Source organism: Peromyscus leucopus, chromosome 3, assembly GCF_004664715.2.
Source record: "Peromyscus leucopus breed LL Stock chromosome 3, UCI_PerLeu_2.1, whole genome shotgun sequence".
Taxonomy (NCBI): Eukaryota; Metazoa; Chordata; class Mammalia; order Rodentia; family Cricetidae; genus Peromyscus; species Peromyscus leucopus.
Window position 1 is genome coordinate 99,605,788 of NC_051065.1, and position 11,653 is coordinate 99,617,440.

The window sequence follows — 11,653 nt, forward strand, 5'->3', positions numbered from 1 at the left end:
TAGAAAACTAAAAATTGTGCAAAAACAGGGTGTGCCCTTCCAAAATATGTTGCAACAAACAAAAATAAATAAATGAATTGTTTCTTGCTAAGAGAGACTAAAAGGATTTTTAAGACAGAATGCAATGGATAATACTGGATTAAAATCTGAGCCAAAAAAGAATAAAAAGGATAGTATTGATATAGTTGTTAAAATCTGGATAGGATGTGGAGGCTGTATCAATCTTGAATTGTCCTGATTTTGTCCCCAGCACTGAGGTGGGTGAAGTCATTCTCGTCCAGGGAGACAGACGCACTGTAGTAATGAAAAGCAAGGACATGATGGGTGTCTGTGATTTACCCTCAACCACCCACAACACTAACCATAGAAGAGGTAGAAATGGATAAACCAGCTGTGGTGGAGTCCAGTGTGCTGTGGCCTGTCTACTCTTCTGGTAACTTTCATAAATTTGAAATTCTTATTTTCTTGAAACAAAAACTAAAATTAAATGAGAAAACATTGCCACAATCACAAATTTAGACACAGACACACAAAACAGCGTATTTTGTGGGAACAGAGATAGAGACACTAAACACAGTGTTTTGGGAGGAGAGACAGAGAGGACGAATACTCCAGCGAAAGAGACTATCCATTATTATCATTATTATTGTTATTTTAAAGACTAGAGAGGGCATCTGGAAGAACAACCCTCAAGTCTCTCTCTCTCTCTGTCTCTCTCTCATATAACCCAAGGTGACTTGAAATTCAATCTGTGACCAATGGTGGCTTTGAACTTCTGACCCCCCTGCCTCATCACACACATCTCCAGTGCTGGATGACAGAGAGTGCCACCAAGACACAGAGTGGCTGGAGTAGCAGGAAACCTTGTTGAAAAAACAGAATAGCTTAGACACACCCAGTGTTCCTGCAGCCAGGCGGATCCTGGAGCAAAGACAGAGAGACTTCTACACACTTGTGACTAGTTAGGGTATGAGTCTCTGCTGAGTCCTAATTTTAAAATTAATCTTACAACACATACATATTCTGATTATGACAAAATTTAATGCTTGCATTGTTACACTGTGGCTTGGAGATGGGTACACACGTGTCGTCCCAGCATTGGCTGGTAGAGGCAAGAGGATCAGAGTTCCAGGCCAGCCTGAACTCCAGACTGTGTCTCAAGAAAGAAACTGAAATAGGTGTCAGGGTGGCTCGGGAAGAAACTGTTTTTTAGAAGACAATTCTCAGGAAGAAAATGTCTCTTTCAACAAAACCCAAACCACGGTAATTATGTAATCTAATGATACTCTAGCCTTCTCAAATCCTACTAATGTCCAGGGATGAGGAGACCTGTTTCCCAGCCCCCTGACCAGGATGGTCAGAGGTGGCCTTCCCTGGCTTTCCCACCTGTTCTCTGAGATGCATCCACAGCTATAGAGTGTTTGCAAACCCCAGAGCCAAGAGATCTGTGCCGGCCAAGATCCCCAGGTTTCTTTCCTTCAGCCACTTGTCTGGACTTTCCAGGAGGAGCAGCCTTCCTGTACCTCCCAGATGGGAGAGAGAGCGCTTGCTCCAAGCTCCCATGGCTGCCTCTTCTTCCTCTCTAGAAGTAAGACTCTCCACCTGTGCTCTTCCAGGGATACCCCTGCATAGGTTCCGAAGATAAAGGGTGTTTTGGAGTGGGGACACTGTGTTGGCGTCTAGGATCCCGACTCTTACCAAACAAATTCCAAAGTAAATGCCTTTGCTGGCTCCTTTAGAAAGCAGAGCAGTGGTGGGTTCCCGACGCTTGAGATTTCTTGGTGCCGTTGAGTCTGTAAAATAATGATCCAAAGGTTCTGGGTGGAGAAGGCTGCAGACCGGATGGCTTTGGTTGTGGGCTATTTCAGCGCTGGCTAAATGAATGTCCCAGACGTCTACAGCTAAACAGTTAAGCAAAGTAGAATAGGATATTAACTGGCGTTGAAAGGGACACTGTTGAGCCCACTTACTGACTTATAAGTTAACCTAGGAAAACCCAAAATCAGACACCTGACATGGGACACCGGTCTGTTACCATAGTAAGGATCGGAAGTTCAAGGTCATAATGAACTGGAAGCCAGCCTAGGCCACCAGGTCTTGTCTCAAAAACTTAAAAAAGGGATGGAAAACTGGCTCAGTGGGTAAAGGCTCCAGCCGCCAGTCAAGCGGATCTATCCCCAGACCCGATGTGGTAGGAAAGAACTCATTCCCGAAAGTTGTCCTCCAACTCCAGGCTTGCGGGTGCACATAAACATAATAAATAGGTGGAATTTTAAAAATGGTAGTTAGGGGGGCTAGAATGATGGCTCAGAGGTTAAGAGCGCTACTCTTTGGCTCCAGCTATAAGGGATCCGATGCCCTCTTCTGTCATCCACCAGCATCTGCACGCGAGTGTGACTGTGTGCAAACACACACACACACACACACACACACACACACACAAACTAATAAAATGAATCCTTTAAAAAAATCTAGTTTGTTTTTAAAAAGAAAGGGCTACATACAAAAGGCACTTTCACGGTAAATTTATTCACAAACAAGGATGAGCAGGGATGGGGGCGGGGGACCCCAGAAGAGCGGAGGGAGGGAATCAGTGGGAGGCTTTCCTGCCTTCAGCCCCATTATTTCTGGGGCGCCGCCGGAACGCTGTGACGGCCAGATAGCAAGCAGCGCCGAGAGGAAACCCGCCTCCTTTAAACCGCTGAAGAATGAAGAGACCGTGCCTTCGGCCCCGGGCGCTTTTCCAGTGGAGAGCTGCCGGGCTCCGTGGAACTGGGAACCGTGAAGGGCATTTGCATTGTTTCTCGGAGCCTAGCCACGTCCACTGACTCCACTCGGACCCAAGCCCCGCGCGAGCTGCGGTTCCATCGGAATCCCTCTCTCTGCACGGATTTGGAGTCTGCAGCCTGCAGGTCCCAGCCGGCACCCAGGGCCTGCAGTGAGGAAGCATTTCCGAGAAATCCCGGGGGCCGCCCGGCACGAGGGCTGCAGGGCTGGGGGACGCTCCACGTTCTGAAACCAAGATTCCCTCGGCGCCACAGCCCAGGCTTCTCCCAAGCCACCTCGGCTCTCCACCGCTCCTCGCCACCTGGGTCTGGGTCCCCAGGGTGCAGGAAATAAGAAATTTCTCCCCTGCGGGAGTCCACTTGGTGTTTCTCCAAAAAGCTAACGGGAACCGGGTCCAGACCCGCGGGATTTCAACAAGACCAAGTCCACTGCTGGACCCGATTCCCCAGTCGGCCCAGCGCGGGAGGGAAAGCAGGAAAAAAAGACAGACGCTAGGTCCCAAGTGCAGGCTGTGGGCAGCTTGGAGTCGCTGGAGGTGACGACCCGGGCGGGGCCACCTTCACCCGGAGACACTGAGGTTTCATCCCTCTACCCCGATTGCTTTGTGAATTTTTCTTAGGTGGTCAACAAGGCCAGGATTTCGAATTCCGCGGTAGCGCTACGTTTGTAACCCATGAGAACTTAGGGGCCTTTAGAGAAAAAAAGGGAGGAATGCATACGGGCTCGGAGTCACACGAACACTTCTTTATATTTCGGAAAGAGAAGACGCCTGAGTCTCAGCGCCTCCCCGCTCTCGCTCTCTACCGCAAGATGAACGGGAAAAAGGGATGCGATTATTTTACACTGTGTCTCAGAAGCCCCCACCCACCCCATTTGCTCCACAAGGGGGAGGAAGAGAATCTTGAGAAGAAAATTTTACCTGCATGTGGGTCGATATATTTATCTGGCCAGAAAGAAAAGGGATATTACTGAAAAGAAAAAGAAGCAGAACGTGGTAAGTCACGCCTGTGATCTCAGCATTCCGCAGGCTGGGGCAGGAGGATGGCTGAGAGCTGGAGGCCAACCTGGGCCACAGAGTGTCTCAAACAGAAAGGGAAAAAATGGAGAGAAAAACTTAAAATGTAAAAGAATAGGGAAACCCGGTCCTTCAGATGGGCACCGCTCAACTAGGGAGCTTGGGTGGGGTCCTGTAATTGTCGCTGGCGAGCTTGGGGTCCCTGGCTAGGCAACGCCAGGCCTGTGCGGCTGGCTCCCTGCAGATCCCCCCAGCCTGCCTCTGCCAAGGACCTTGACCTAGCAGGGACTTGGTCGCCACGCTTAGCTCCCCCTGACCTGCTTTTGAACCCGCTAATCCCACCCCAACTCTTTGCCCGATGTTCGCTCCACGCGCTAATTCCCGCTCGCCCCGCAACCCCCACTCCCTCTCGGCCCGGCCCCGAGACTCTGAAGGGCATCACCAGGGCTCCACACGGTGTCCCCGGCTCACGCCCCGAGCTCCACACCAAAGCAAAGGGCCTCAGCTACAAACACCTCTCCTCTTGGCGCTCCTTAATGTAATTCGTTTAAAGAAAATAATAGCCATACAAATATCACAGTCTTCTGTAACGGCAACGAATCTGGCAAAGTGGCGGTGCAGTGGAGCCTGGGAAGGGGAAGGGGGCCCCGCCAAAGCCAGAAAGGCTGCAAGAAACGCAGAGCCAGTGCAGATCTAGCGACTTCACTCCAGGTTTTTGAGGGAGTTTTAGGTCTGAGATGAGGCAAGTCCTAGAGATGGGGCCCGAGTCTGCAGGGACTCTTAATTTGCCCTCTTATAATTCTTCCCATCTAGAGTCTTCTCTGTAAAAATTAAAACTGGTTATTATTTTAAACGTTGGCAAATTAGTCCACACTCCCACACCTGCCCAAGCTGTGAGTCTGCAGGTTTGCTGGAAGTTGTTAGTTTTGTTTTGTAGCTGCAAGGTGCTGAGGCGAGGAGCTTCCTTCCTGGTCCTCCGAGAGAGCAAGAGCAGCTGTGTAAATGTATCTTCTGTTAGGCTGAAAACCCGAGCTTAGGCCTGGTTGGTGCACATCTGTGAACCACCTGGTGGGGTGACCCAACCAGGACCTCTGACATCCCCAGCCTTGGCTCTGCATCACACAACACATTTGACTACTGTCCAGGGCAAAGCTGGCGATCTCCAGAGATTCGTGTCTGTCTGTAGAGGGATTTGGGTCTATTTGGCTCCCAAAGGTGCCCGACAGATGAAGGGTATTCTGGAGCAAGCAGCTATTCCCAGAGAAATGAGAAAGTCATTAGGGGTATCTTAGAAAGTCCTTAAGCTGCGACCTGAAGTGGGGGGCTCAGCCAATCGCTGGCATCTTCAAGCGTCCCCAGGAAGCTCGGCAAGCACCTCACAGGGCTGTTACACTGTTGTTCAACTCCACATCTTGGAAGTCATTTCCCAGAGTCAAGACTAAAACTGAGCATGTAGCTCATGCAAAAGATCCTGTGTTCAATCCCCAATGGGGCGGGTGCAGTGGGGTCCCTGTCACCCCAGGCTAGGATTCTCTAGAAATTCCTCAGCCATAGGCCAGAGAGCAGAGAGGCCTCAGATTCTCCCCGAAACAACAGGGCTTCTGGATCCTCAGTGCTGGAGACTTGGAAGAGGATGGTTGGTGGCCTTATATGGGCAGTGTTCCTGCCAGTGCAGAAGGCACAGCATCCAGAGAGGAAATTCGATCTGTTGCTCTAGAGGCAAAATCTCCCTGCAAGGCCACTGGAATCAAGCACGTTTAACATGCTGTCTTACTGGATTCATTCAACCCGTGACAGAACACAAATATTTTTTTTGCAAGATTTTTTTGTTTTTGTTTTTTGTTTTGTTTTGTTTTGTTGTGTTCCCCCCCCCCCCCCCCGAGACAGGGTTCACCTGCCTCTGCCTCCCGAGTGCTGGGGTTAAAGGCATGCGCCGCAAATTTTCCCCATCCTTCTTGGCTACCATAACCTCCCCTGGTGGAGGACGAGGGGAGACCATCAGGAGCTATGGTGTGCGCTTGGCTCAGACACCTGAATGACGCAAACATCTGGTTTTCTCTGGCGCCAATGACTACAGGCATGGGAACAAGTGTTCTCCTAATTAATTTACTTGTGATAACAATTCCTTAGGGTGGAACAGATGTTCCCATTACATAGGTGGGGACCCAGGGCACTTCTGGAAGCGAGGCATCAGTTGGTGACAGCAAGGATTAGTCAAGACGCACAGCTCTGAGTTATCTCTCCAGACACCATCACCTCTGCAAGCCCAGCAGCCCCGCAATCCCTCCTCATTGGGCAGCGTTGTAAAGGACGCTTCCAGAAGGTGACTGAAGGCATACATACAGCCAGGTGACTAGCAATGCTGCCCTGAGCCTCTCCTCTGTCTACTCCCCAGAAATTCCCCTCCTAGCTGAGCTGTGGGCTGTACACCCAGAATCAGTACGGCTCACACAATGTAAACACACAAAAGTGCCACTGTCATACAGTGGGTGCTAGTCGGCATAGGAAGGAGTGGAGTGCTGGACACATGCTACACACGAATGAACCTTGAAACACGCTGAGAGAAAGAAGCCAACCACGGGGGTACGCACTCATACCAAACACCCCAAACAAGTTAATCCACAGTCACAGCTCAGTGCTGAGAGGGAACGGGAGCTTGTAAAGTGAGTTTCCCCACAAGGTCTCTTGTCCTTCCGGGCTGACCTTAAACTTGCTATGAAGCCAAGGGTGACTTGAGTTCCTTATCGGCTCATCTCCATCTCCCAAGAGTTGAGATTACAGACATGGCCACTACACCTGGTTTCAGGTGTCTGGGAATTGAACCCAAGGCTTTCTGTTTGCTACGCAAGCACTCTGTCTGGACTGCATCCATAGCCCATGAAAATGCTGTATTTGTGGTGGTGATGGCTGCACTTATCTGTGATACCCTCAAATCTACCAAACCATACACCATAAGAGGGTGAGCTATGTGATCGTTGAATTATATCTCAATAAAAATGCCGCCATCACACACAGCTCTACCACTCTTGTCCCAGCTCTATGGCCCTCAGGTGGGAATCACCCGGAGGTTGTCTATGTATGTCTGTGAGGAACTTCTGGGTAACCATGTAGCTGCAGCTGAGCACCAGAGATTTTATTCTAGGTGCTCTCGGTAGGTTCCTATTGAAGAGGCCCCCCCCATCCCCTCTTTCTTAAAGTTCTCTGACTCTAATGTCAAAGCTAGGGCCAAAATGAATGCTGCCTGCTCCACACTTGCCAATTATCAGACCTCACCTGTCACCATGTGTCCTTACTGTGTCGGACCTCACCTGTCACCATGTCCCCTTACTGTATCAGACCTCACCTGTCACCATGTGTCCTTACTGTATCTTTCTTGCGGACCCACAGTCTCCACAGGGTAGTCTCCAGGCAAGACCCGAGGACTCAGCAGCTCTGGAAAGTTGCAAGCACCCTGCTAGAGCCTGGCACATGGAACTCTGGCAGCCTGGCTAGGTTTCCTGCAAGAGCTGAATGGACAGAGCGAAGTAGGGGAGAACAGCCTGGATACCCCACAAGAGACAGCTTGTGTCAGAGCGGCATCTTGGAACTTGAGTATTGCAGGGGAAGAATACAGCCACACTGGACTGATAATCACCTGCCCTGTGACCTAGAGCACTTCAGCCCACTAGGGACTTCTGTAGACAAAGGCCAGCAAAAGCAGAGCACCAGGGAGCAGACCGGTGGTGAGTCCAGAGGTGACAAGCTGGCTGGAATAGTTGGTATCCCCAGCTGGAATCAGTAGCCCTAGTCTACTTCGGTTTCTGCCCCAGCCTCAGCAATGACCTCTTATGTGCTGTGCCCTTTCCATTGTCCTACAGCACAAGGGTCCAGCTCCCTGCAGAACCCAGGCCACAGACACACCTTCATCATCTTGTGTTGCATCAGTAGAGGTTGGAGGGGATGGCTCAGTGGTTAAGAGCACTTTCTGCTGGTGTAGAGGACCTGGGTTCAATTCCCATCACCCACATGGCTGTTTACAACCATTTGTAATTCTAGTAACTCCAGCTCCAGGGAATCCAACTCCTTCTTCTGACCTCTGCAGGCACCAGGCACATACATGGTGCACAGACATACATGCACACAAAGCACTCATACATAAAACTAAATCTTTTTTTTAAAAAGGTGTGCGTCAGTACATATGACAAACAGTGGGGTGTTTAACTTTTTTTTTTAATGTGTCTGTGAGCCTGTAGGGTTCAATTCAGGAGGAGACTAGGCACCAGAATGTGAGGCACCATGTTCAAAGCACCACAGGGACCTGCCAGAGAGCTCATGGCCACACCTGCTCCCTTCTCTTTCAGCATGGCCACTCTGCTCAAATGTCATCATCTTCCTATGGGGAGGGGATGGGCAGGACAGTGGGTTTTCATGTAGCATGTCGGTACAGAGGTCTGGCTCCCAGATGGGAGGCTGGAAAAGGAGGTGAGTGGGGTAGACTCTTTCTGTGAGCTCTGCTTGCTCTCTGAGCTAGCACGGGGGTCTACAAGCAGTTTTCCCTGCTTACCCCAAACTCCAAGCTCCCATGGTGACAAATCTAAGCACTGGATTCTCTGGGGACAATGCAAAAATGTGACTCAGGACCTCCCCAGGGGTCTTTGAGAGGACTCCCAAATCAGGAACGAGGCTGGCAGCGAGTGAGCAGGCAAGCTCAGCACACACTGCTGGAGGATGGCCCACTCCGCCCTCAGCAAGAGGGAAGCAGCCATCGAAAACTGGGCTGAGCTGGGCCCTGGTCCGGTTGGTGGCTGTCAGCACATCCTCCCGTCCTCCCGGCCTCTTCCACCATTGCAGCAGGCTCACTGGGGTTCTTCAATAGTTTCAGAGGGGAGGCTGATGAAACTCAGGTGGAAGAGCGCTTGCCTAGTGTGCAGGAAGCTCTGAGTTTGATTCCCAGCCCTGCCGTAACCCCAGTGTGATGACACACACCCATAATTCCAGCATTTCGGTGGGGCAGAAGGATCAGAGGTCGATCACAGCTACGTAGCTGTGAGTTTAAGGCCAGGTTGTGCGGGCTTGAGACCCTGAAGAGGAAGGGAGGGAAAGAGGGGAAGGAGGAACCGGAAGAAGGGGAGGGGGAGGAGAAGAAGAAGGAAGAAAGATTCTCGGGGTTGTGGCCAGGTTGGGATGTGAGTGAGGCGGCAGGTGGGCACAACGGGCCAGGAAAGAACAGTGGGAATAAAACCCAGGCCTCCTGACTCCCTAACTTGTGTGAGAAAAACTTTGAATTCTCATCAGATAGAACTCAGATACCCCCTGCTGCCAGCCCTGGGAGCAGAAGGGGTCCTCTGAGCCACGCCTCTTTACAGGTCCCCCCTTTCCAGGACACACCCAGACACTCAGAAGAAGCCAACATCATCCTATCACCCACCGCAGACTGTGGCACTCACTGGCCAAGGGACTGCGCGCTAGCACGAGTGTACCCAAACTTCCTCAGCCAGGACAGCACTAAAGAATGCAGTCTCCCTGAGAGGAAGGACACACTGGCAAGGGACCAGGGGCACCGAGGGACCAATCACCCGAGTGCTAGCAGATCACTAGGGGACCCAGAACAGCCCATACCTCCAGACCCTGGTTCCAAAGCACTCTGCAAAACACTCAGCCTCTCCAGGAAGAATGTCCCGGCTCACTTGGGGACTGACCCCAGAAGAGGCTCATGAAATAAGACCAACTTCCTGCCAATAGTGAAATGATTTAAAATGGTGAAAAGGAAGGATCCAGAAGGTGCCCCCCTCCACTTCTATCAGTACAGAAACAGCTTCATAGGAGGCAGGAGGGAACGCCTGGGCTTAGAGTGAGGTCTAGCTGCCGCTAGCTTGTTCTTTTGTTTGGGTTTTTCTACACTAGCTGTAAGACATAATTTTAAAAATCCAGAGAGCCAGAGATGAGATAAATGCAGACGGCGCAGGTAAGGTGGCCAGTGTAGGGGGGCACACCCCGCGATGGGGCTGCTGAGAAGTCCTACTGCACTCCAGAGGCCAAGCTGGGGAGAACCAGTGTGGGGCTGGCCACACTGCCACGACATAAGGGGGGAGGGGCAAAGAGCCAGCCTTAACTAAAGCACTGATGCTCCTCCTCCTCCTCCTCCTCCTCCTCCTCCTCCTCCTTCTCTCTCTCTCTCTCTCTCTCTCTCTCTCTCTCTCCCTTTCTCCCTCCCACAAACTCCTTGTGAACTCCAGGCACCCGCAGTTAGTCCACACTGCTCCCCCTCTGCAAGCTCTATAACACACATACCAGGGGAGACATTCCTCCTCTGTAGTCACTGCTCAAAGCATTCGGCAGTGTCTTCTTCCTTCTCCCACCCTTCCGGTCTTCTCCCCTTCCTTCCTTTCCTCTTATGGGCCAGCAGGCATTCTCTCTTTACCCCCTCCCTTCCTTCCCCCTTTCCTTTCCTTTCCTTCCCTTCCCTTTCCTTTCCTTTCCACACTTTACAAGGATCAGTGAGAGTCACCCAGTCACTGGTGCATCTCTGCAAACCTCCCCTTTGGCTAAGGACACCGGACTTGGACAATACACACAGCTATTTTCACACACAGAGAGAACGTGGGCCAAGGCACTGACTGACTCATCACACTTACATACCTATTCACACTCAGCCCTGCTAGAGAGACAGAGACCCAACAAGCTTACCCCTGGTGGTCACAGACACCCTCAACCAGATCTCGAGGCCTCCTGAAGTACCTTGGCTTGAACTCACTCCGAGCATTTGGCTCACTCCTGGTTCCTGGTTTATCCCAGCTCTGCAGGTGGAAGAAGGGAGAGGTCTGGGAGGGGTTCCCGCCTTTAGAAAAAGAGCCAGGGACCCTCGGTCACACATACGTCTTCTCTCTCAATCTTTCCCCAAAATCTCTTTAAACCTGAGCCAAATAAAATGAAACTGGTCCCCACACTTCCTGACGCTGTCTATAGAAAAGCTGGACTCTGCAGAAAGTGTAACCAAGGGGACACCGGAAAGCGCGCCGGGCTCGCGCCCAGGGCTCTTGCTCACAGTCTAGTTCTCATAGCCCGAGGCAGCAGCGAGCAAGGGACTACTCCGGTGTCAATCCCAGGAGTAACAACCTCAAAACTGCGGGAGAGCCAGCGTTCACTCCGGTGGGACCTGGGTGTCTGCCTGTCCAGCTGGGCACCTCACCAGGGTCAGGGAGAGTGCGTCGACCTCCTGAGCTTGTCTGGCCAAACTTGTGGGAGTTCCGCAAGAAGTAGCGTTCTGTGCGCCTGAGTGTGCGTGGGCTTGGGAGCGGGACGGGCGCTCTGAGCCCCAGGCCTGCATCCTAGTCTCCACCGCCCCCCCCCCCCCCCGCCACCAACCCACTAAGTGCTGGAGCCCAGCAAACCTCTTGTTTTCTGCAGAGTTGTGCTGGGTCGCCTCCCTCGCGCAATGGATTATCCATCTAGCGGAGCCAGCCTGAGCGTTGGGCACATTTCCCTGAGGATACAGGGGACCGAGAGAAGAGGCGGTTAGAAGGACCAGTAGGGAGTAATTAAGTTTAGCAGAGGGTGTGGGGCGGTCTTCTCTACGTCTGGGCGGTCCAGTCTGCCACTGCCAGGCTCTAAACAACGCCCCACGCGAGGAGGTAAAAGGACACCGCCCCCTCCCCTTTTCTCCTTTCTATTCCTCCTATCCATCCTCCTTCTCTTCTCTCCCTCCCCCTTTCCCTCTTCACCTCCTCCCTCCCCAATCTCCCGCTGCGCTGCGCCCGGGAGATCCACCCAGAATCCCAGAACCCTAGCTCGCGTCCAATCGCCGAGGGGGGCGGGGCCTGTGGAAGGGGCGGGGCAGAAGGAGGAAGGGGCAGGGAGGGGTGGGGAAGGAGT